Raw genomic sequence first — 21434 nt, forward strand, 5'->3', positions numbered from 1 at the left:
CACAATTCAGATTTGATACTGTTATTTATTTCATGATTTAACAAATTTTATTGAATGCTTATAGACATCTTGCCCACTGAGCTAGATTATAGATATACAAAGAAAATAAGACACAACATCTGGTTTCAAAGAGCTTAGAATGAATTTAAGTTGAGTAAGTCCTGGAATATTTACTTTAAGGTGATTTTGAAAGCAGAGATCAATAATTATTACTCATAAATTGGTGCATATTGTATTATATTTTTGCAAAATTTCATAGATCATACACAATATTATAGCTCTTTATAATTCTCTACCACACCTGAGTACCATCACTATCATCTTTGTAAGGTTCAGGCTCAATCTAGTCTTGTCAAATGTCAATATAGGTAAAAATATTGAAATTTAAAGCAAAATGAGTAGTGGTGTAAATGCTTATAGGGTTTTTTCCTGTTAACTATCAACACAACAGTTTTTCTTGTTTGTTTTTTAAAGTTTGGCACCTGAGCTAACAACTGTTGCCAATCTTTTTTTTTTTTTTTTTTTTCTGCTTTATCTCCCCAACCCCACCCCGTACATAGTTGTATATCTTAGTTGCAAGTCCTTCTAGTTGTGGGATGTGGGATGCTGCCTCAATGTGGCCTGACTAGTGGTGCCATGTCTGCGCACAGGATCCGAACCCTGGGCCGCCACAGCAGAGCACGCGAACTTAACCACTCGGCCACGGAGCCGGCCCCCTCAACACAACAGTTTTTAAAAGCTCAGTTTTCAAATGACAAAAATTATTACAGGTTAACTTACGTTCATTTTATAGGGAAGTAATAAAATTGATTAAAATCAAATGAGTATATATGTGTAATATATATAGTATAAATATATATACTATATATTAATGTATGTTAAATTTAAATATAAAATATAGATGTGCTATATTTTTAAACAGTAGTGTGTGTGTGTGTGTGTGTGTGTGTGTGTATTCATATATACATCACGATGAAGGGAAAGAGAGTGGCTTTGCAATATAGATACAAAAGAACTACTTCTTTACATAACTCTATCATGATTGGAGAGGAGCTTCTGAACTTTATTTACTATTAAGGCATTCATGAGAGTATATAGAGAAATTATCTTAGTTAACATAATTCCTCAATGGCAAATATTGGGCTGTATATTGTTTTGTGCATTAGATACCAGTAAGAGCTTGATTCATGCCTTGACTTGACTTTTAATGAGAAAATCTAGACCAACTAGTCAAATCTGAAATACTAAAATTACTTTAAGGTCTCAATGCTGTGACAGTTCATAAAAGCCAAGGTTAGAGGCAAGGGGAAATTGAGAACGGACAGCCACATTTCAAAACAGAGGGAGAAGATTCTCATAGGAAGATAGAGTTAGAAGACATCTGAAAAATCACTGTGGTGGCTCACATCATTTTACAGCCCTTATTACCACAAATCAAAGAGATGTTATAACTTGTCAGCTCCACAAAGTAAGTTAAGGACACGGGCAGAATGAAACTGCAAGTCTTTTAATTCCTAGTTTAAGATTCTCCTCCATATCACAAGCTTTTTAAAGTATCTACTATTGCTTTAAATCAAAGTGCCTCCTTTGCCTGAAACTAATTGCAGAATAAGCGCCCGTCTTGATACATCCTCAGAACTGAGGTTTTTAATCATATAGAAATTATGTTTATAAGCCTCTGCTTCAAGGAACAAGATTCAGGGGAGTGGATACTTATACAAAAGCAAATAAACATTCATGCTATTATATAACTGATTTAAAATTTTATACCAATAGTATGATGAAGAAAAATAAATTTCAAGATATGTGAATAGAAGAAATTATTTTTTAAATCCATCAAGCATTCCATTAAGTGTTCCTTAACTTGTCACTTATGAAAGGAATTCAATCTGCTACTTCAATTCTAGCAAAGAATCCTCAGTTCTCTTCTCCTTTCCCTCTCCATACTCTTTTCTGTACAATTTTACCAATTTCTATGGCTTCGATTATCATCAATTTGATTGCAAATCTTCATGTGTATATTTCCATCTCCCATTTTTTTCTCTTGAATTCCAGACTGAAATGCAATAGACTCTTCTACCTAGAATACCCACAAGCACCTCAAGTTAAACATTAAATATTGAGCCCACTATGAACCCCTTTCAAAGCTTCCTTTTCCCTGCATTTCCGATGCCCTTTGCAGGAAGTCACCTTGCACTTCTACTGCCTCTCGCTTCACATCTGTTCACATCTGTTAATTCTAGTCCTAAATAGTTCTCAGACTTGTTCCCTGCTTTTCATTTTAACCACCTCTCCATGACTCCTGGAACTCATCCCCTCCTACATGATTTCTGCATCTCCTTCCCGTTTCTCGCACAACTCCATTTCTTTACCCAGCTTGGAGCTGGGGCGATCATGTTATGGCCACTATATAGGGAATATTCTAGACCTCTTAGATTGGCAGAAAAAGCCCTTCACAGTTGGGCTTTTTTTCACTCACCCCATTTCACATCAATTACCCTAAACTTTACTCTAGTTAACCTGTACCTGAGAGACTCTAAAATTTTCAACAGTTGCCAAACATACTTGGCCTTTTCATGCTTCTGAGAATGCCTGATAAAATATATATCCCCTTCTCATGTGATGAAATCCTACATATTCTACAAGATTTGGCTCTCTTCGTAAGGCCTTCATTCAACCTCCCAAGACAACTAGCCGAGCAAGTCTCTCTTTCTTTTTTGTTCCTATAGCAATCTGTTCATATACCTATGTGTTGCTTATTACATTGCATTCTAACTAGCTATTTGTGGTTCTATTTTCCATACACTCTGTGAACTCACTTACCTCAAGAATTATATCACATTCCTCTTTGCAAACAGTCAAACAGGAAACAACCATAGTGCTTAGGAACCAGGTAGCATTCAGTATGTGTTTGCTGAATAAAGGAATAACGCTGAATAGGTAACTGCATAGATGAATGAAGGAGTGATGGGTGGATCAGACCCAGCTCTTTGATTTCCTATCTCAGGGACAGACTGCAGTGGGAAATAATTAGGAAGTGTACCTTAGCTTGGCTAGAAAATTAGCCCCATATGGGATATAATATGAGGCAATCCAAACGGCTTTTGTCCACAAATACCTCCCTGTGAGCTCTTTGATGCTTGTAATTCTTTGGGATAGGACAAAAGTTTCCATTATATAATTAGAGAAGAAATTAAATTTTAAAATACCTCAGTCACTAATTCATAGTGCAATATAGAGTAAGGTTTCAATGACATTGAAGTTAATTTCTGCCCCTTATGGAACGTTACTACAGATCCAGGCTGTCTAAGATCCAACTCAACATTGTACTAGTCTGACCAGGATGTAGATCTCTCTGTGCCTTGTTTTTCTCACATGTATAATAGGGACTATAATAATAGGACTAGTCTCCTAGGAGTGTTATAATGCTAAAACTCAGTAAGTTAATACATGTGTAATGCTCACAGGAGTGATTTATACGTAGCATATGTTTAATAAATTATTATTTTTAATTATCAATAATTTATAACTAGCATCAAGACTTCTCTGGAGGGAAATTTGTAGTAACAGATAGAGTGAGGTTTGCCAGAAGACAGGGTGGGATGCTACAGAAGAGGAGAAAATGTCAAGGAACGTAGAACTGGAACTGTCAAATGCCTCTATCCAAATCCGTAATTTGGCACAGCAAATATCATATCACTTAACTTTCAGATAATAGTAAGATGCTATTTTTACAATAAGAATACTGAATATTGATGGAAAATGACCAAGAAAAAAACACTGAAGAAAGAATTACAAGGCATTCATTCACAGTTGAAAAGAAATAGCCACTGTTAAAATAACAACAACAAAACCTGTATGGAAAGACGGAAAGTAGGAAGAAGACCTAAGAGTAAGTCTCTGGGAGTGGGGGGAGAGGGAGGAATGTCATTGGAAATGTCAAAAAGGGGTGTAATTTTGTAAAAGGCCATTAATCTACTGGTATACTGTAGAAGAGGGGAAATAGCCCTCATCTAAACAGCAAGAATTCTGTGCTCAGCTTTTACTTTAAAATATAGAGATATCCAAATAAATCAGAGAGAAGCCGATAAAAGTGGATCAATAATACTGAAATTATTCAGAAGATAAACTCAAAGGCTTTTTTGCAGTTGACCGGGCTGACTTCAGTTACACAGATTCCAGAGCAATTAACAAGCTGAAATTTATTTGTTATTCCTCCACCATTGTCTTTACACAAATGCAAATAAGAAACAAGACCTAAGTCCCTCCCCTTTGCATAAAAAGGCCGAAATATTTATACAAAGGACTTAGCCCATCTGTAAGTTTCTGTTCATCATACACAGGGAAGCCTTTCAGAGAGCAAATTGCTTTCATTTTAGATCCTTGTCATTAATACAATTCAGACTGATCTGCTCTCTGTTCATCCCACGAGAGGTAGATTAGCAGGAAATTATAGCAAGATTGGTAGAAATACATAAATATGATCTATATAATGTTTACTCAATGTATGATACTATATATAATCATATGCAATATGATACGTATTAAATAAAATATGAAATATATAAAGGTAAAAATGTGACAAATCAAATCAAAGGAAAAAAGAAAAAAGCTGTAAGAAATTAGCAACAAAAATTCAAAACACATAAGCAGTCTGGGACGGGTTAAAACAGGGACACTGAGCTGCTAACATCTCTAGCTGCAGAAGAGCAGTACCATATTATCTCAGAGAATAATGCAATAATGGATATTAACACTTACAAACTTAAGACTTCATGGACAGTTTAAATTACAAAGAATGAAAATATTTAAGAAAATTTCTGCTTTTTATTGTTGAGTTGTGTATTGTCTAGGTCGAAAATTTACCTACAGGAAACATTTCATTTGAGGACAAAGATGGAAAAATGCAGCACTACTATACTTATCAGTACTATTATAATCATGGTAAGATTGTAAATTGCCTTTCTCACATTCCAAGTAGTCAAAAAGAGCTGAGCTGCTTCTGATCGTTTTCCACTATGGTTAATTTTAATAAAGAATATTCGATTAGTCATTAATTGAAAAACAAATAGACACTAGAGATTATTATTTCAAAATGCCTAAATCTTGAAGGTTTTTATTAAATTTAATTTAATTCACACAAAAATTCATTAAAATTAAATGGTGATAAAACATCATTTCAGTGTAACTTCTAATAATAACGACTTTCAAAATGGTAAGAGAAAACCTAAGTGAAAATGCTAAGCCAAAAAGAACTTGCCTTTGCCATTTTCCCAACCTTGAAATGTTTTGTCCATTCCACACAACAGAAAGAACACAGGTCCCAAGCAGCCCTTTGAACTATTTGAATCAAGCAATTCTTGGAGGCAAGGAAGGACAAGACAAAAGGCTATTACAGATCTGAACTTGGGCTAGAGATGGCTGAGACAAATGGTGTAAGTTCTATCCACAAATCACTGACAGTCTAATCTGAGGATTCCTTATCATTCTCAAACCCATTAGTAAAACATACTAGGGGGCCAGCCTGGTGGCACAGTGGTTAAGTTCACACATTCTGCTTTGGCAGCCTGGGGTTTGCTGGTTCAGATCCCGGGTGCAGACCTACACACTGCTTGGCAAGCCATGCTGTGGCAGGTATCCCACATATAAGGCAGAGGAAGATGGGCACGGATGTTAGCTCAGGGCCAGTCTTCCTCAGCAAAAAAAGGAGGATTGGTGACAGATGTTAGCTCAGGGCTAATCTTCCTCAAAAAAACAAAAACATACTAAACAATGATACTAAAGAGATGGATGGATGTCCACTAAAATCCTTCTTTCTCTTTGGTCCAATGGCTAGATTACTTTTCCAGCCTCCCTTGAGGTTGGAAATCTCCACGTGACTAAGTTTTCTCACAAGGAAGACAAGAGGAAGTGCTTTTGCCAAATCTCTGCCTCGCCTGTAAAGTGCTCCCATGGGGGTTCTTCCACGGCCTTTCCATTCCTCTGCAAATACAGCCCACAGCAAGATCCAACCTAGGGGGTGGCCAGACTCCAAGACCAAAGGAGTTGGGTCTGGTGTGATTATATGGAAAGAGTCGTCCTGCAGACATAACACCAGCCCATCACTCTTACATGAGGGAACATTATCTATTGTGTTAAACCTGTGACATTTAGTGCCTAAGTGTTATCATTGCCTAGCTGACCCTAACTAATTCAAATGGTTAAGAAGAGAGTTTGGAGTTAGATAAACCTAGTTTTCAATCCCCACTCCTGATTTATTAAATGTGTCGTTTTGGGTAAGTCTCTCAAATTCAAAAGCCTCCATTGCCTGATGTTTAAAAAGGGGAAAATAATACCCACACCTATGTCAGAGTTTTAATGAGATAAGTTTGATATTATTGTTTATGTTTTAAATGAGATAATGTATGATAAAATATTTAGCATAGTGCCTAAAAAGATATTTAATAAATGGGACTTATTATAATCAATTTTCTAATTAAATACTATTCATAAGTACTATTCAAGAAAGAGAAAATGAATATCTTAATAGCTTTTAAGACTATGAATACAGGTGCAGACTCTCATCTCAAGATAATCCAAATGGCAATTCAATTTTCCCTACCAGAATACTGCATAAACAAGGGGATCCTTGAAGGCTGATAAGTATAAATCTTTTTACATTCAAAGATATGACATCATACATCATCCAGACTCCTCAAAGCAAAAACACAGGACCATCTTTGTGGGTTGCCTAACACACAAATGCACATACACAGACACATACACACACACAACCTATTTAGGAAAGATCTTTCCAAGAAGACACCCATATTCCACTTTACTCAGTGAAGGTAAAGTGACTCAAAAGAGAAAACAATTACTTCACTGTTCCTATGAAGGGAATCTGTACAAAATATCTGTGGTTTTTGGGAGTGAGGTCTTAGTCCTTCTTATCTGTGTTCTGTTTGTTCCACAGATAAACTAAAAAGAAAAAAAGGAAATATTTAGATGACTAAAGGCAAAATATCATCCTGTATCAAACTCACATTGACAATACTTAAAAATAACTATTTTCATAAATGAAAGTGTCAACATGATAATTTTATAGTTTATAGGTCTCAAGGACACTGGAAATGGATCCAATACCAGTATGTGAGAAGAGTGAAATAAGCAAGACCTTTCTCTTATTTATTTTTATATCCATCAATAGTAAATTGGAGCACGCCTTTATCTCATATTTCTTCCATTTTATTAGTGCCAGTTTGGATTGCAAGATTTTTATCCCACCCTACCAGCTCCCCCCACCCCCACTCCACCATTTCGCCTTTTCTTTCTTCACCATTGATCCTCTAAACTACAAGACCATCTGTTCACTTGGCAGATGCAAGTCAGTTCTGTAATTGTTGTCATTCTTAGCATAGTGCAAGCCCTGCACAATCCAGAGGACGAGAAGAACTACATTCATGAGTTAGCCAAATGTATATTGTTGTCAAAATTACTTGTCAAAACGTCAAAGGGAACAATATTTGATTTTCAAAGCACAGCATACATCTACCCAGATTACAATACGAGGCCTCTATTATGCTGTTACTTATGCAATGCATCATTCAGATTTTGACTGAAGTAAATGGCATGAGCTCTCACAGGCTTTGATTTCTATTGTGTAAAAGGAGTACAGGAGTTAGTTACAAAATCCTTTGTTCAAGCAGTGAATTGAGAGCTTTTTCTGAAGCATATCAAATACAAACATTTGGAAGACAGGAATCTCTGGTATGAATGCATCTCCCTTTTAAACAACCCCAATATATGATAATCAGGATTTAAACAAAAATTTATTAAAATGTAGTATGGCAGGATTTTCAAGACGAATGGCACTAAGAAATTGTATTAGTTTTCTACTGCTGCTGTAACAAATTACCACAAATTTAGTGGTTTAAAACCACACAAATTTATTATCTTCCATATCTGTAGATCAGGAGTCCAACATGGGTCTCACTGGCCTAAAGTCAAATGTCCACAGGGCTGCTTTCCTTTCTGGAGACTCCAGTGAAGAATTCGTTTTCTTGTTTCTTCCAGCTTCTAGAAGCCACCCTCATTCCTTGGCTGTGGGGTCCTTCTTCTATCTTTAAAGCTGGCAACATTGTTGCATCTCTTTGGTCATTCTTCCTAATTATATCCCTCTCTCTGACAATAGCCAGAGAAAGTTCTCTACTTTTAAGGAATCATGCGATTAGGTTGGGGTCATCTGGATAACCCAGGAGAATCCCCCCAGTGCAAAGCCCTTAACCTTAAACACGTCCGCAAAGTCCCCTTTTCCACATAAGGTAACATAGTCACTAATTCCAGGGGTTGAGTATGGACATTTTGGGAGAATATTATTCTGCCTACCACAACTATCATCCATCTCACGCTCCTCTTTTACAAAGGACAAACGAAAGAAATAAATAGGTTACATTAGCTCAAAGTCAAACAAATATTGAAAAATTAAAACTATAACCCCAAACTTCAGTTCTCAGCTCTTGTAACTAAACTGTATCACTTTTCTTCATAATTTTGCATGATTCTTCTTGTGAAAAAGAAATGAACCAAAGGGTTCCTCTAAACAGTATTTGCACTATGGAGCTCTAATAGCAGACCTAAACTATTATTTGATGATATAAATCAGCCGTACACACAACTTTTCAACAATGCATAGACCTCCCAGAGTTAGAGTAGGTGTTTAATTAACACATATATTGTTGATGACAACAATGATGATGTTATGCCACAACACTGCTTTAAAAACTGCTTTTAATTTCTAACTGATTTATGAATTAATTTCAATATACACACAGTGAAGATAGATGAGTGAGAAACCAACTAACCAAAATGTCTGTACATGCAAACCTTCTACAAATACTTATTAAGTGGCTACTCCATGCTAAACATTGAGCTATATGCTGGAGATAAAGGATAAATAGGTCATGAAACAGTCCTGAATTAACTCAGTGTGGTTGGTAAAACATATATATATATATATATATATAAGCATGTATCATGTGCTCTCATAAAGGTACATGAAAAGAGAATAAAGGCGGAAGTAGCTATTACTGGAAAAGATACCAATAGAGAAAGTGCCATTTGAGATTGATTTTGAAGGATTATTGGGATTTCAAACTTTCAGATGAGTAGAAATAGGCTTTCCTTTATTTTCTCAGGAACCATAAAATGGTATCAGGTTAATCAATTCAAAAATTTCTAGCAAAATTAGCCTCTAGGAAACTTACATGCCTCACATCATATTTTTCCCCCAACTTTTCTGTTTTTAAAGATATAAGTCTGAGGATGAAGAATAGCGCATTCTACAGCCATGCCATGGGCCTGCTTTCCCCAGTGAGCAGTCTTCAGCTCTCGAGCTGAGAGTATGAGTGTCTGCTCTGCTGGGCCAGCGCCTCAGGGAGAATATAAGGCCCTCATCTACAACTTGCTGTCACATAAAATACAAGCTTCAACTTTGGAGAACTTCCAAACAGATGCCCCTTAATAAAATGTTGACTTGTTTTCAAGAACTGCCAAGCCACATCAAAGCTAGGTATTAACTCAGGAACATTCAATAAATAATACCATTAGCAATGACTAAGATTTTGTGGAATTTTGGGGACAGTATCAATATCTCAGAATGCATTCAAGCATTCAATACATATTTATTAAGCTACTCCTATGTACCAGACACTCTTCTATGCACTGAGGAAGTGAATAAAACAAAGTCCTTGCTCTCTAAGAAAAATGAATATGTAATACGGCGGATGATAAAAAGTGTTATAGAGAAAGTTAAAAGCAGGATAAGGTAATAGCAAAATGGTGCAGTGGTGTTGTTATTCAAAGGACTCCCAGGGAAACAGTCTCACATGATGTTTGAGCCCTTAACTGAGTAAAGTGAATGAAGAACCGGTGCAAGTGGAACAGAAAGTACAAACGCCATGGGGCATTTTTGATGTACATCAAGAAAAGCAATGTAGGAAGCACCGTTAAACCAGAAGAAGAGCGGTAAGGAGATGAGGACAGAGAAGTAGCTGCGCATGCTCCCAGGTAGATCCCGGATGGATTTTGTTTTGACTGCACAGGGAAGTTACTCTTGGATTTTAAATAGGATTGTAACGTAATCTGACTTACATTTAAAGGGATTTATCTGGCTTCTGTTTTACAAGGGGATAAGCAGAGAGACCATTAGGGAGCCACTGCAGTTTCCAAGTGAGTTATGAGGGTGGTTTCTCCATCACTATGAGTTTGCAAACTGGTTAAATACAAAATTGATTCCCGTAGTTTTTCAAAATGGAGATTGTAGATCTGTCTGAAATGGAGTAAAATGATACTAGAGTTAAATCCATGTATAAATCCAAAGCTGTAAAACTTGTAAAATTTTGAACAACTAGGTATGATTCTTGAATATCACAAAGATATTGATTAATCCTGAAAACTATAGGTGAAAGTAATAGCTCATTATTTGTAGGACATTGTTTAGAAAATATCTATCTATAGTCAATGAGGTGTCATATACTTTAACTTTCCACCTTTTAAATATTTCTACTGAATGATTATTTTTTAGTAAACATATTTCTTGGTCTATTTATTTATTATATTGATTTGTTATATTTAGTAACATACATATTAGAAAAAATAGTTTCTTAAAAATTACTGAAACTTATATATGTTGATAAATAACATTTTCAGATATAATTGTTGGTATTTTCTTTGGAAAAATCAAGGTTCATCAGCTATTATCATAATGGTCAAAGTCTAAACTATGGCCAATATATATTTATACAAACAAAATCACATCCATACATGTACACTCTAAGTTATTAAGGAAATTTTTGATAATTGAATATGTTTAAAATTCCCTCTGGATTCTTAAGAAATATTTGTGATATTTAGTTTCTGGGCCATACGTATAATCACTTCAAAAATTTCTTGGTGACATGAATAACTTTCTTTTTTTGGTTGGGTATTGGTTGCTAAGGTTACAGACTTTTTTTCTCTGCTAATAACGGACTATATTGGGCCTGTAACATGAGTCTCCTGGGCACTCAGAATCTGATTGCCCCAAGTCTCATTTTCTAGGCTTTCTTTGTATCCAATGCCTAATTTTCAGATTCCTGCCCTGTGTCAGCTGACACTAGTCCTCTTGCTGACTGGGTACACCCTCAATGAATAAAGGCTTGATTGTGCATTGATTAAAATAGCTTATTTTACTGTTAAAGTAAATTACACAGAAATGGTATTTCCTCCCAAACAAAGAAAAATAATACCATAATAACCCAAACTTGACACTTCCCTAATGCTTTAATCTGACAATCTCAGCACACTTAACAAAGAGCAATTAATTAACCCTAACAACATTGCTGTCAGGAAGGCCTGATTACACCCATTTTACAAACAAAACGCTAAGAGGTAACATAACTTGGGCAAGGTTACACAGTTGGCTCGTGACAGTCCGGGGACCATAACTCAACAGCCTTGGCCCTGGGCTCCCAGGCAGTCAACAAGCAGTCAGCAGGTACTAATCAGGAGAACATACTGCTCCTGCTTCTGCTACGAAAATCCCCATTTCATAAATCCCTGAATGGCTATTTAAACAAACTCTTTATTATATTCAGTCATAATTCTCATCCAAGTTTATCACCAAGAGGAAAAAGAACTTGAAAATATATAAGCTTGAAACTCCATAAGTACATCTTGTCAAGATATGCCTTCTGAAAAAAACAGCCGTGTTAAATGTTAACTAGTGAAATATGACCAAGGAAGACTTTTGAGACAGGAGTGCTAGTACCTAAGGGTGCCATCTGAGTGAGCTACAAAGTATAGTAGTCAGCGCGTTCAGTGACTCTTGCCTTTCCTGATAAACTTACCACCACGTCTTATAATACTAGGAAGAGGAAATGTTTTCTTGCCATTCACATGCACAAGCAGAACCAGCCTGTAAAGAAGACACGAAGCCATTTGGGAACACTACTGGATACATCCATCCAGTTAGGAAGCTTTTTGGTTTTTTGTAAGTGATAAATTTCGTGACTCCATTGCCATTCATGTGGCTTCATCAAAAGCTGTGCCTGTGGTTAAATTGGATCCCAAAGCCTCGGCGGGGATGGCTAGCGTCACACTGACATGGTAGCTGCTAAGTCTGTAATCACCAAACTTCAGTCAGGTCCTGACATCAAGGGCAGAGAGCCCACATCATTTCCCTTCTCATGCTGTTCCAGAGAACATAAACTAATCAAGTCCCTCATTAAAAGTTATGTTTCCTCAGAAGTGTCTTTAATGAGAACCTGATTTTAGTAAAATTTACAAATGGCATCCCCCTCCTGATTCTCTGTGTGTATTTAGGCTGGGAATGATCAACAGCTCTCTTGCGCTTAGGCCGTTATCATAAACATGCAATGGAGAAATAATGAAATGCTGGTTCTCTCCTTGACCACAGTTCCATTTGTACTTATCCTTCTCCCTTGACCTGAATGAATTCACTCTTCTGCTCTTACATGACTTCAATTCCCATGGTTCTTTCCTCTTTTCCGAGTTTATTAGCCCCTTTTTTGGACCACACCTTCAGACCACCACCTCCCCAAGCCCAGCCATTTCCACAACATTCTCTCCAACATCTCATATCCTTTCATTCTCCTGAGGTTATTACTGCAGCTGCTTTTCCAGTCTCCAATCCTAAGGACAAACCACCGTCTATTTTCTCTGTATCTTTTCTTCATCTCTCCACCCTTCCAATCTGTGACCTTTCATCAAACATTTGTTAATCATATTTTACGTGTCAGACCCTGCACTGTGACATGGGGATTTAGTGGCAAATGTGTCACAGACTGTACTCTCAGGCAACTTATAGTTTAGTGGGAACCCAAATGTGTTAATTTACTTATCTAAATACAAGATTGGAATATGCACAATGTGATAGGACAGCATAGAGGAAGGGCATAGCATTCATATATGGGAGAGCGGTGGCGTGGAGACAGGGTAGGATCTCCACATCTATTGACTTCGCATGGGCTACTCCAAGTACTTCCCACTTTCTTCAACCTTTCTTTTGCCTGGTTATAAATGCTTCCTATATATTTATACACTCCAAAGTCATCTAACATGAACTACCACAAGGTTTTTCCTTTCTATTTCATAATTTCTCCTTTCTTATCTCCTTCCTCCGGTGTCTCTAGTACAGTACCTTGTACTCAGTAGACTCTAACTAAGTGTGTATTGATGTCACCCTCTCCGTGAGACCTTTCATAGTAAAGCTGCTGAAATTGCAACCCCAACACTCCCCATTTGCCTCATTCTGTACTTTTTCCTTGGTATCTCTCACCATCAGATGTCCCAAGTTTATTCATTTTGCAATTCAACTATCTCCACTGACTAGAGTGAAAGTTTCATGAGGGCAGGAATTTTGGACTGATTTCACCACAGTGTGTGTATGCCATGTAGTAAACGTTCAAAAAGTATTTTCTGCATAAATAATTAATCCTATTTCCCCTTGTGGCTTTTACTCAATCTTGCTTTCCAATTCTGAACTCTCAACACTTTTAACAACCAGATAAGCCCATTCACTAAGTTCCCCTAAACTCAGAGGAAGTGGAGAATGAAAAAAAATAAATTTACAATAACTAATATATATAAGATATAAGATCAGACAATGGTAAGTGCTATGGCCAAAGATGAATCAGGAGGAAGAGAGAGAGAGGAATGAGTTTTGCTATCTTACCCAGAGTAGTCAGAACAGGCATTCATAAAAGGGTGACATTTTAGTCGACTTGCCTGCTATAACTCAGTGCAACATAATCTAATGTTCATGCAAGTTACCTGAAGCTCCAGCTAAAGTGAAGATTCTGATTCAGTAGGTCTGGGGTGGGGCTGGAGATTCTGCACTTCTGACAAGCCCCTGGATGATGCTGAAGCTGTGTACCTATGGACGCAGGATATGACTTATAAATTGGAGAAAAGTAGATTATGAAAAATGGCCATTATGTTAACATGGTAGCTGAAATTCTTATTGGATACATTAAGAAAGGATGTATAACTCGAGGTCCATTTGAACAGAAATAGGCTATTCCAATTATTTAGTAGTTGTTTGGCCTCATAAGTCTTTGATCATACTTTTCAATAAGTATTTTTCAAATAGTTTTGTTATTTATTTCATATTTTTAATTAAAACTCTAAAAATACAGATAAAAAAAGAAAACAAGATGATCTGTTTATAATTCTGTCCACTACACACAACATTTTGGTTTATGTACTTCAGTTTTGTTTTGTTTCGTTTTTACATCTTAGAATTATGTTCCATGTATTTTGCAACTATCATTTAAAATTTAATATTGCATGCACAATTTCATTTCAATAAACATTAATTTGCGTAAACTTCTTGGCTGCGGCAACTAACACTTTACCCGATAAATGTATATTCATGATGGGAAAATAGGAAAAAAAGATAAACATAAAGAACAAGTCAATCATAGCATCACTACCCAAATATATATGCATATGTAATACATGTATTTGCATCTTTCTAGATATTTTTTCTATATGTATTTCTACCTAACTGATCTTTTAGTTATAAAAACAGGAGCTTACTATATGCATGATTCTTAAATTTACTTTGTAATTTCTAAACCATCATTCTAAAGAGCACCATATTCCATTATATGAAGATGCTTTTCTTATTCAAATCTTTAGTTTTAGGTGTTTAGAGTGGTTCTAGTTATGAAAGAAACATCTGTGCGTTCTGGACCAATTTTGGTTTTTTAGAATAAATTCTTAAAGGTGAAATTGTGTCAACATACTCATTTTTGAAGTTTTTTTGTTTTAAATATATATGGGTCAAAATTGTCCTTTAGAAATATTTCTTCGTATTTAGAATTTCATCACCAGTGTATGTGGATATACTCTTTCTATATCCTATCTAGCGGTTATTATTATTATTCTTTTTTAAAGCTTTACCAATATTCTAAGAACATGGCACTTTCATAAATTACGTTTATAGGATGGTTTATGTGATTTAAATGTCTTCATATTTATTGGTCCACTGAACTTTTTCAGTGTTTTTCTCTGGATGACAACTGCTCATTTCTTCTAGCAAATTGTTTATCTTTTATTATTCATATCATTTATACTGCCTCTAACAAAATGATAATAGCTTATATGTGCTGAGCAGTTACATTTTTTGGTGAGGAAGTTTGGCCCTGAGTTAACATCCATTGCCAACATTTCTCGTTTTGCTTGAGGAAGATCGTCCCTGAGCTAACATCTGTGCCAGTCCTCCTTTACCCTGTATGTCAGTCATCGGCACAACATGGCTTGGCCAGTGGTGTAGGTCTGCACCTGGGATCCCATCCGTGAACCCAGGCCACTGAAGCAGGGCATGCAAACTGAATCAGTAGACCACCCAGGTGGCCCCAAGAGACAGCTTTTAAACTTTATTCTGAATATCTTTTGAGCATGCACTGGAATGATGGTATGTTCCCCCCATGGTCCTTGTAATAGAATAGATGTTATCAATAGATTTTATAAATATCGAACCACCCTAGAATTTCTGGAACAAATCTTACTTGGTAATATTTATTAACCCTTGATTTAAAGTGTTAATTTAGATATTTGGATTGCTAATATTATATTTAACATCTCTGCATTTACATTTATGTGAGGTTATATTTTGTTTGATTATTTATTTGACATTGTCAGATTTATTTATAAGGTGAATTCATTACGAGGCTTTTCACCTTTTTCCAAAACATTAGAAATATCTTGGCATATATCTCTTGGAACTTCACCAGAAATAGCCTGGACTAGTTTCCAAGGACTGCTGTAACAAATTACCATGAAATGGGTGGCTGAAAACAATACCAATTTGTCCTTCAGTTCTGGAGGCTTGAAGTCCGAAACCAAGGTGTTGGCAGGGCCATGCTCCCTCTAAAGGCTCTAAGGAAGAATTCTTCCTTCTTTTTCTAGCTTTTGGTGGCTCCCAGCAATTCTTGACATTCCTTGGCTAACAGTTGAATCGCTCCAATCTCTGCCTCCATCTTCACATGGCCTACTTCCCTGTGTGCATCTCTGTGTGTGCTTGCCTCTCTTATAAGGACATCATCACTGAATTTAGGGCCCATCCTAAACCCCTATCATCTTAACTAATTACATCTAAAAAGGCTCTGTTTTCAAATAAGGTCACATTCTGAGGTTCCAGGTAGATGTGAATTTTGGAGGGACACTATTAAACCTACTATATAGTCCATAAAATCTTATGTGTCTGGTAGGGTTTTTTGCCTATATGTAGATGAAAAAACATTATTGAAAAGAAAAAGGAAATCACTTTGATTCAGTATATTCACTCTGAACTGCCCATGTTCATTGTATTAGCAGATCAAGTAATTAATTAAGAGATATTTCAACAGAATTACCTTGGCTTTTTAAATTTATTGCATTGTCAAATATGTAAAATTATTCAAACTGGTTTGTAAACTGAGATGGGACCTCAGTCAAAAATATTTTAAAGCTATGCTTAGAATTTCTCCATTTTATGTGCTCAGGGTTTGATCAAGAGAATAGAAGTCACTCATTGTATTCCAGATATAAGGATTTTGACATAAGTTAGTGCATACGTGATCATTGGAAAAACTGAGAGAGTAGAAGCCTTGGAAGTTACCATCGAAGGTCATGGGAAAACTGCCATCAGCGGTTGCACAAGTCGACATTAAAAATCTCAGCTTGAAGGCCCCAAGCGGGTAGATTGCAACAGCTTGCTGGAAACCTCTGTGATTCTTTGTCTACTTACAAGTCTGGCTGTGACTACCTCCAGAAAATAATGACTCACTTCCACCTTCCAAGTTTAGCATGGGCTTCTCTTATTGGTAATATTGAAGCCGGAACCATACGGAAAAGGTAATTCTGGGAAGCAGAGTTTCCATCTTTCAAGGACGTGGTGGTGGTGCCAAGTTGACCTAAGGGCATCCAGCATATCTGGCATCATGTAGATGAACCTTGGTGCAGAGGGTGGTCAGGGAATTAGATGGGCAGGGATTTCAGGTATTTAGCCATTAGTCATTCTCTAATTCTCTGAAAAACTGAGAAACAGAGTTGAGAATCTTACCCCTTGGTAGAGAAATCATACGGACAAGTGCGTTTTAGATCTTTTGCTTTTTTATTGCGGCAACATTGGTTTATAACATTATATAAATTTCAAGTGCACATCATTATATTTTAGTTTCTGTGTAGATTACATCGCATTAACCATCCAAAGACTAATTACAATCCGTCACCGCACACGTGTGCCACACACCCTTTTGCCCTCTTCCGTCCCTGCATTTTAGATCTTAAACTCAATTCTTTGTCGTTTGAAATACTGCTCAAAGTGAAACATCATTAAAAAGGAAAGAAAGACACATCCTGGGATTCTTAAATATGCAATTATTTTCTGTATTCCTGCCACTATATTTGTAGAAATACAATTAAACAATACAAGTCATAATGCATTAGCCTTAAGAAGTGTTTGATATACATGAAATTTTAAAGGCATCTCTTTGCAAGTGTAAATATTATCAACAATATTGGAGCTAATATTATTTATTATAGACTACTATGTACCAATCACTGCCTTAAATCCAATAGCTTACTTAATGCTCTCAGCAACTCTATTAGGTAAATACTAAATATCAAAACCTACCTTTTAGCTATGATGGTTCTGAGGATGGTAAGCAATAAAATGACTGGAGCTAGCCCTGTAGCCGAGAGGTTAAGTTCACGCGCTCTGCTTTGGCGGCCCAAGGTTTCACTGGTTCGGATTCTGGGCACGCACCTAGCACTGCTCATCAGGCCATGCTGAGGCAGCGTCTCACATAGCACAACCAGAAAGACCTACAACTAGAATATAAAATTATGCACTCGGGGGGTCTTGGGGAAAAGAAGAACAAAAAGGATATTGGCAACAGATGTTAGCTCAGGTGCCAATCTAAAATAAAAAAAGAAATAAAATGACTCTTAGAACTAAAATAAGAGTGGAATTAATCTCTCTATTGATTGGACATATATCTAGTATTCCTTAAATTGTATAGCTTATTGTGTAAAGAGTTAAAGGCCTAAATTGTCAAACATAATTTGCTGAAACTCTTCTTAAATCTTGTGATGAATTTGCCTGAAATATTTACATTGGAATTTATTTGTCTAATAGGTTTTTCCTTGTATATGCACTCATCTACAAACGGAGCAAATGAATCCTACTTTTCTCAGAGTCAGAAGAACTCTCCTACAGTCCATTTTATCACTGGTGAATCAAACTAGAAACTCAAATCATAAAAGAAACTCTGTCTCTTATTTTGAGGTCTTGACCTTTTTGGAGGATAAACAGAGCTACTTTCAGCAAAGGAAGGAAAGTAAAGAGCTCTCGTAATTTAACGTCAAGTGTGTCAGTTTAACTGGAAATGTTCAAATCTTAATAGACTGTAAATCAGGAGATCCTAGGACATAGTAATTGAGGTAACATTAGCCTTTGACCTTCATGAGCTTGGAGATGAATCTGACTTAGGTTAAGGGGAAAAAATTTCTATTAATTTTCAGGTGTCCGCTAGTCTGTGACCCAAAATTGCATTAGCCCCCACTTTGGTTAGAGATGGCGTACAGTTAGATGTTGCTAAACACCTTGGGTCAATGTTTTCAATCACTTGTAGATGTACTGTGAATGGAAAGTGTTAAGAAACTGAGAAACTACTAACTCAAAAGTCATCATCTACTTTTTAAGCCTATTTTAAAAATAAGGTAAATTTAGAAAAATAATTATTCAACAGAATTTTTCAAAATAGACTTCTAGAAAATATAATGTATTTTTGCATTGCATTGATTTATAGTGCTAACATTTAAAAATCTTTCAAATCATATAGTCCATGTTTTGAGGATATCAAATATATGCCCACAGCAAAGTACATGAATTGACAAGTAATCGGAAAATAAAATGGACTAAAAATACATGCAAATATGTTCAAAGTTATATGTACTCAAAAAATTAAATTAACTTAAAAGGAATATCATATTTTACTGTTCTAATAATAGTACTTGCTGTTGTCTGGGGTTATAAAAACAACCAATTTCATAAATCATTGAAATAGGAATAAATTTGTAAAACTCTTCTGAGAAATAGTTTATCAGTATATATTCACATAAGTTAAGGATTTCATAATTTTCACCAAATTATTTTACTCATAGTAAATTTTCTTAAGAAAATTATGCAAAATATAAATATATACAAATTGTATATACTGCACTTTTGATTCAACATTATTATAGCATTAAAAGTATACAACAATCTAAATGTTCAATAAAAGAATACAATTAAGACATGGTTTATACATATAATGAAATATGATGCCACAGATAACAAGAAGTTAGAATGTATTTCATGAAAAGGAAAACATTGGTAAGATAATCATCACTGAAGAATGTAGAACCAAAATTGCTTTAAAGATATAGCCTCAAATTTGTCAAAAAAGTTTGAACCTCTTTCAGAAAAGACTCAAAGGGAGTCAAACAAATTTTTAATAGTGACCCTCTCTAACTTATGAGATTGTGGGAATATTTAAATTTTCTAGTTGTGATATTTTATTTTGGAAAACAAATACATGAGCATCTTGTACTTTTATGTTTATAAAATAAGGCGTTCTATTAACAATGTTTTATTTTCCATCCTTTTGCTTAAAAATGGCCCATTAGCTGAACCAAATATCGAAGTTTCAAACATGACACTTTAAAAAATTATGTGTATAGCAGCAGATGAAATTTTATCAAAATTAGTCAACTCAACTTAAGAATCATCATGCCATAGTCAACATACAATAATTAGATTATACGTTCTTTGGTTCTAAATTTATTATTATAAACAATCTAAGTTGAGTTTGTAAAGCATAAACTAAATTTATAAACTTCAAATTCTTTGGTTCATTATACACCTTCAGATGTTCTCTTTGAGCGCATTCTCCCTTCTCTTTTCTTATCTCAAGAGTTGCATAACTTAAGCTTAGACTGAGCTTGTACTCTTTCTAAGACAAAGATGCTGATTATAAAAAAGACTAAATCAAACTCCATGAATAATTCAACCACATTTATTTGGTGAGGCACAGGACAATTTTCTTCTCATATAGCAAAGGATATATTGATTTTATAGTTAAATAAGTGCTATTAACCACAACTAAGAGTGGCGTAGCCCTAATTATGATTCTCCCCATCAACATATTTTATGTCTAATTGGGAGAGTGGCTACCCAAGATGCAGAGTGACATGTCAGAAGGTCAGAGGCAAGCAGTGCATTCCAGGTAAAGGGCTCCATAACGATTTTTTTAAAATTATAATTACTCCTTTCACCTCTATGACTCAATCATTAGAGAATAACAGTGACTATAATGTAAGCCACGTGCCTTTTCCATATTTAAAAGTCACTGGAAACTTCAACTGCAGAAGTGAGTTATGATGACGTTCAAAAAAATACTTGAAGGAGAAGTTGGTATACAGAATAGATATAAGAAAAATAAGGTGAACAAGAAAAACAGAAAATGATTTTCATTTCTTAAAATAAAATTTTGAGAATACATATGAAAGCGAATTGGAGAAGAATTGTAAAAGAAGCAATAGAAAAAAGGTCAAAAGACAGACTCTTCCATAGAGGAAAGGAATGGATTTCTAGCATATGTATATTTTAAAAGCTCCTTTTATCTTCTCTGTACCTGAGAGAGCTTTTCAAATGGCTCGAGAAGTCACCTGGATGCACTTACCTGGTAACAGGTGGACAGAATTAGGCGTCAGTCTCAGAATGTCACTGCATATTATGTTTCCAATATGCTTTTCTGGTTTTAGCAAGTCAGCCGCCGTCAGGGTGCAAAACAAACACGTTTCAGTCTGTCTCTGATTAAACTAATGATAAACCAATAGCTGCTGTTAGAAGAAGAAAAAGAAAACAGTAAAGTTCAGGCTGTCAGGATGCAGTCTATCTCCAGTTAAAGATTTTCATGCTTGATAAGATTTCAGTTACAGTAAAGATGAAGCCATATGTCGCTTTAGTCATTGATATTTCAATTTGCATATGCCGATCTCATGTGTAGGAAAACTGTTCTAAATCAGTAGAGTAGGTGGTACTTAGCTATTCAGAGGAAATGCAGATTGGTAGTCAGATGATTTATACAGAATTGATTTTACAGAAACCCAAATGTTGTTGTCATTGATTCTGCCTTTCTGTTACATAAAGGTGCTCTCTTTCTTTAAACTCCCTGCCTCACCACTTCCCACCAAAGCGGATGAGATAGGAGAATATGTGGTCTTCCTAGTAGAATATATTCACTTGCTTATTTCTCCATCCATCCATCCATCAATCCATCCATCAATCCATCCATCCATCCATCCATGTAACCAATATGTATTGAGAGCATATTCTGTTCCAAACACTGACAGAGTTAATG

The 21434-nt window shown here is 35.7% G+C and overlaps 1 long non-coding RNA gene across 2 annotated transcripts in view; it reads right to left on the bottom strand.

Moving 5' to 3' along the window:
• LOC138920550 (uncharacterized) overlaps nucleotides 1-21142 on the bottom strand; it is a 37374-nt gene extending 16232 nt beyond the window's left edge. Inside the window, exons 1-3 of one of the 2 annotated variants that reach the window (XR_011431933.1) lie at nucleotides 20754-21142; nucleotides 17663-17859; nucleotides 13813-13915 (exon numbers count right to left, since the gene is read on the bottom strand). This is a non-coding gene — a long non-coding RNA (uncharacterized lncRNA). The remainder of the gene's footprint in view (nucleotides 1-13812; nucleotides 13916-17662; nucleotides 17860-20753) is intronic. The other variant, XR_011431934.1, reaches the window with a different exon arrangement.
• Nucleotides 21143-21434: the final 292 nt, after the last annotated feature.

Source organism: Equus caballus, chromosome 24 (genome assembly GCF_041296265.1).
Source record: "Equus caballus isolate H_3958 breed thoroughbred chromosome 24, TB-T2T, whole genome shotgun sequence".
Classification (NCBI taxonomy): domain Eukaryota; kingdom Metazoa; phylum Chordata; class Mammalia; order Perissodactyla; family Equidae; genus Equus; species Equus caballus.